Here is a 6024-nt window from a genome sequence, read left to right as displayed (position 1 = left end):
CGTTTTCATAGTTTTTTAAAGCTCAAGAAACTAATGTTTTGGAAGGTTCAAATTCTGATGGAGTCAAAATACTATAGGTGATTTTTTTTATCTTCTTGTGGTTGGTGGGTAGAGTGTTACCATATACTTATTCTATTGGGAGGTAGCAGGTACTTGGTAGCATAGTCGAGGTCAATGCAAGTTGGCTCAGACACTATGCACTTCTCACTTACACCACGTCCATTAGGCTTTTGCCTAGACACATTTGTACTAGCAGCAGGAAAGTGCTGAAATAGCCAAATAGGTTGGTTGATGGTCTTTATGCAATTTCATCACACATATAACATTCGTTACAAAATTGGTAACCTCTCTGTTTGTAAATATCTTTGGTAAGACATGCTCCGTTGGACACCAACAACATAAAATACGTACCTTAATTTGGGCCTTTGATTTCCATATCTTTTCGGGGTTGAACCGCGAAGCAGTTGGTTCCTGGTTTGTACTTTGTAACCAGACTTGGACTTCATAGAGGATTTTCCTTCTTCAATCTTCATTTCCCTTCCATATCATTCGGTCTGTATTTCTATTGAGACCCTGGTATGATATAACACACTGAAAAGTTCTGTCATATGTTCTAACTCCCAGGCATTCTGATATCTTATAAATAAATCCTTAAAACTGTCTACCACTTCCTGTATTGGTTCATCCACTGTCTCCTATTCTAGTGATGGATTCACACTGATCAAAAATAGGTGTGCCATCAAGGTCTGCTCCTTTCTTATCAGTTAACCATAGTACTACTGCTGATCATGTTTAAACTTCGTTCTTCTTATATTGTTCATTTTCTGCCAACTGTACACTGTAAATTGGGGCGTATCCAGTTTCTTTAACAGCCTTCTCATCAATAAAACTATGAGTTGTGCCTTAGTGTACTAGCACAGTCAGTTGTTCTTGGCTACTTCCCTTTACTAATATTGAGTTTACTCTGGTATGATTACCTGATAATGCACTAAAACTTTTAGTTTTCCACCTCAGTTGTTATAGCTCTCATTCTTTTACAATGTCAGGTACTGCATCAGGTACAACAACTTCTCTTATCGATTCCTCCAATGCTTCTTTATTTTCCCCTGTAATGCAATTCAATTGCTTGTTTTTGCACCTCTTTTCGGTGGTATATTTCTCCCCACATCTATAATGGAGATGATTACTATTTTTGTACTCATTTAACTCTGGACTCAACCTATAAGCTATGTTGCTCAATGTCACTGGGTGCATGTTAGATTTTGTAGAAAAAGTATTTTTAGAGAATCCGAAGGTGCGGTATTGACAGTGAAGAGTCCATGCAAACTTAGCCTATAAGTTGTTGGTCTATGGGCTGATAGGGAAGTATTACTCACAGAAGAGTGAGAAGTTTTGGAGACTGGTTTCTCCCTTTTCTGCATAGGCTCAATAGTTTTCTCCTTCATTTTAGCCTGTTTTATAGCAAGGCTGAAGGCATTTTGACTTCATACTTGGCTTCTTTGTACAGGGTTCCTACAAAGATCTAGAGGAAGTGAGACCCATTCAATACATGGTTTCTCATTATCATTTGAGCTTTGAGATCCTCAAATTTGCCCAAGAATTCCTTTTGTCTAAGTCAACCAGTTAAACTCCTCTACTCTATTGTCCATTAGTGTGTCCCAAAACTTGATATACAGATCTTCTTTGATTTGAGCCCATGTCACAACCCCTCTTCTCAATACTAAGGAATTGTACCATTTTTCAGCTATACCACTAAGATAGAGTGTAGCAGCATCTACTTTCAAATTCTTTAGAGTTTCTTTATAAGTTGAAATATTGTTCATAGTTTCTAAACCATACCTTAGGTTCTTTCCCCTCAAAAACTATGTTGTCCGGACTCTCCAAAAAGGTTGCCGCACCCATGTTGGATTCTCTAAAATACACTTTTTGTAGTATCTGACATGCAACCAATGGCATTTTTGAAAAGTCCGAGCAACGTGGCTCAAAACTGGGCATTTCCCACTTAGGAGGGGATGTGGTCCTTGAGTAGGGGATTTCTCTAGTGTGGTCAATTGATAGAGAATCAAATTCAAGAGTTCCTCTAATTCCAGCCCGAGTTTCCTGGAAATCTCTGCGACTGGCAGTCCGCCCATCTATCGCTTCATTATGTCTTGCGAGTTTATCATTCATAATCTTCAAGTTAGTACCATCCGTCATTGTTAATCGCACGCACAGTTCACAAAACTTAGCTGTAATACCAATTTTCAAGATTACTGTTACCATTCTCAAAAAATATCAATTTTCAAGATCTAGAACAGAAATTTAAGATCAACAACACTTTTTGGGGCAATTTTATTCAATATTTTCTTATAAATGAAAAGATTATGACTACAGCTAAAAAAACTACTTAAATGAACTAAAAATAATGAAACTAAAATAGTGGGATCTCCATTGATGAGCTCATAATCTGCATTAGAGAAAGAAAGAAGGAGGACTAAGGAAGAAGGGGAGAATATTCAGGATGAGAAGACGATTTGGATTTACCAGATGTTTGTTGGTTTTCTCTCTCCAAGCTGTTAAGCTTTATAACCAACTCAGCTGAGTTGGCATCATCGTAGCCCTCGAGTATCATTTATTCCTATGTAATCTTAATCGTTAATTTGCAATTCACTTATTTCTCTCTTTCCCCATATTCAGCTTTGATTCTCCACAACTACACTTAAATATTGATTAATAGTTGAGGTTATGGCATTCATTAGGGTTCACAAACTTTAATAGTAAAATTACTAATTTGATGTTCAAAATCTAGTGAAACAACTTAAACTTATTTTTAGGATTTAAAATTACCAAATTCTGGATATTATTTTTCTCCTTGTTAGCTGTGTTGGCTAATAAGTTTGAAGAAGAAGAAGAAGAAGAAGCACATAAATAGTGCGATTCTGGTTTCTATTGAGGCTAACTCTTAGGGGGTATTTGATACAATGGTAAATATTTTCCTGCAAAATAAGAGGGTTTCTTACTTATTATGTCATATTAGGGAAAAGCAGAAAATATTGTAATAAAATCATTTGTATATAATCTAGACAAACACAATTGTGGTTGGTATAGGGGCTAGGGTGCTGTGGGGGTTGGTATTGGGGTTAGGGGTTGTTGGGGTTGGGGTAGGGGTGGCCACTTGTGGAACTTGTTTTCCCTACTTTTATTAGAGAATTCATTTTCCTCATTTTAAGGAACATGTTTTCCTAGTGTTCTTTCTGTGAGAATACAAGTAATGGATATTCAGCTATGTTACATGAATTTCCTTACTGGTTCATAATCAGTATGGGTATGTCAAGTGTTTTTTTCTTCTGATTTTGTTGCTTTTTGAATAATCTGTATGAAATTCCCAAGCTAATTTCCTACCCATTCGATACAGATATCTCAAGACAAAAGCAACATAGGTATTAAATAAAAGGAGCTAGTTGATTGATTTCAACTAGAATGAACCTTCATTTCTTGTGTTAGTTTGATCATGTGAATATATGCTCTACCCAGATAGTTTGAGATTCCTTACTTCTTATTATTGTTTATTGCTACAAGATTTTAGTGATTATTGTTCTAAGTGTTATTTTTGTTCTTATGTTGATCAGTCAGTATGAATAGCAATTCCATCCACATAATTTGGAGAATCCTTACTTTGTATTATTGCTTTTGTGATTTTTGTATTATGATGCCTTCTAAGGGCAGAAAGCATTGTCGAAGTCTACTTCCTGACGTCCTTAGCTACTTGCCTGATAATATAATCGATGTCATTTTGATGCATTTTCCATGTAAAGATGCTTTGAGGACAAGCGTCTTATCAAAAAAAATGGAGTTATTATTGGTGTAGATTTACAGAGTTAAATCTTGATACATCTCTTTGGAAAACAAAAAAGGATTTACTAACCCCCACAGTTAAATTTACAAAGATTATCTACCAGCTTTTGACCCTTCATGAAGGACCTATTACTAAGTTTACCCTCAATATTGTTAATCTCGAAAGTTGTCCGGAGATTGACAACTTTGTATGTTTCCTCTCAAGGAATGACATTGAACATCTTGTTCCTCACCTTCCATTTAGAAAGTTTTACAAATTTTCTACTTCACTTTTCACATGTTCGCAGTTGAGACATCTAAATCTTCATAATTGCTCAATACATGATCCATCAACCTTTTAAGGATTTGATAAGTTAATTAGTTTGGAGATATATGAAGTCACAATTTCTTATAAATTACTGGAAAGTTTAATATCTCATTTCCCGTTGCTAGAGAAGTTGGTGCTGGACATCACTGACAATCCAGACACAATTGACATCAATGCCCCCATGCTGAGATCATTCAATTTTGCAGGTAATATAAGTTTTATTTGCCTAAAGAATGTCCCTCGTCTGGTAAAAGCATCTCTGAACTGTGACTATATTAAGGCAGAGGATCTTGATTTTGCCAAGGTTTTCGAGTCTTGTTCTGCTCTCAAGCACCTCCTCTTTAACTTCTTCAATTCTGAGGTAAATTTTGTTTCCTGACTTCACTGTTATGCACTTTAGCTAATGGAATTTCTTTTGGGCTTTATTAATCTGGAATTTTGATAATATTTTCCTAGTTCATTGCAGAAGAAAGATTTGAAGCACCAACAAGGCTTCCCTTTGATCTTAGCAGCGTCAAATGATTTTACCTGCCTAATATTATGCTGGCTAAACCATCATATGAGCTTTTATATGCTCTTTGCTTGATAAGAAGCTCCCCATATTTAGAGTATCTCGAAATTAAGGTTCTTAGTGCTTTGACTCTTTTCATAATTCTTGATCCTCAGTAATATGAGAGTTGACTACTTGTTATCTTTCTTAGGTTGACTATCAAGATAAAGAGGATGATCGTATTCTAGAATGCCTTGAGCTCAAGCTTTTTACTGACGTGACATTTAATCACCTCAGGGAAGTTAAGTTAGGTTGCTTTGTAGGAATCACACATGATATGCAACTTATCAAGCTCTTGTTAGCCAAGTCCCCAGTGTTAGTGAGAATGCTAATTGATACAAGTGACCTAGATGATAAACCTCTTGACACAAGATTAAAAATATTTGCTTAAGTATCAAGTTTTTTGCATGGATCACCTAAAGCAGAAGTAGTCTACACAAATTTAATCAGATCACGATCTTTGGCTTGGAAGTTAAAATTTTGAAAAGACAGACACAAACGTTGTTGTAGTATACACACTTTGTTTTGGCCTGCTGTAAGCATTGTTGAATGGATGTTTTGATTAGGTTGTTCTTTAATAGCATTGTGATTACATGTTTAAGGAATTTTACCTTTAGTGCTTGTTCATGATTGATTTATGGGATGTGGCGTACACATGAGTTAATACTATGGTGGTTTATTTCAATATTAGGATGTGGGTCATTGTGTAGATTTGCCTGATCATACACATAAGTTGATGAGTTTGAAGCACTCGATCTCATTTGTAATAGCAGCAATGCAAATTACAGAGTGATCTATCATGAATGGGGCTTCAGTGCCGAAGCTGAGCTTCACTAGGAACCCGTAAAAGAAGACTCTCCATCAACTACAGCGGCGGAGTCAAGGAGACGACTAAAGTTTCTGAGTTAGATTTTTCCTTTTACAGTTTCCCATCTTGTTTTAATTATTTGGTTTGTTCTTCTAGACCTGGTTTTAGTGTATTGGGTTGTACATTTTCTTTTGTTTTAATAAAGGCCAAACACATTGACACGCACCTAAATTTGGCACGATCATTCACTTTAGCACCTAAACTAGACGTTGTTCATTTTTGGCACCTCAACTAATATCAAGTGTCATTTTGACACTTTTTGTTGAGTGATCATGGCAGGGGACGTGGATAGTATGTGGGATACGATGGCTAGGTACATCAAGGAGACTACTAGTGAGGTATTGGGTATGTCCAGGAGTCGGGCCAGTCATTGTCGGGGGGATTGGTGGTGGAATAAAGAAGTTAAGAAGAAAGTGGAGACTAAGAAAGAGGCATTTGCTAAGTTGGGTGAGAGTAAGGATAAAG

The 6024-nt window shown here is 36.3% G+C and overlaps 1 pseudogene; it reads left to right on the top strand.

Annotated features, from left to right (window-relative positions):
- The first annotated feature begins 3688 nt into the window (after positions 1–3688).
- On the top strand, positions 3689–5564 carry LOC107874394 (annotated as a pseudogene).
- Positions 5565–6024: the final 460 nt, after the last annotated feature.

Source organism: Capsicum annuum, chromosome 6 (genome assembly GCF_002878395.1).
Source record: "Capsicum annuum cultivar UCD-10X-F1 chromosome 6, UCD10Xv1.1, whole genome shotgun sequence".
Classification (NCBI taxonomy): Eukaryota; Viridiplantae; Streptophyta; class Magnoliopsida; order Solanales; family Solanaceae; genus Capsicum; species Capsicum annuum.
This window is presented reverse-complemented; position numbering and strand designations above follow the sequence as displayed.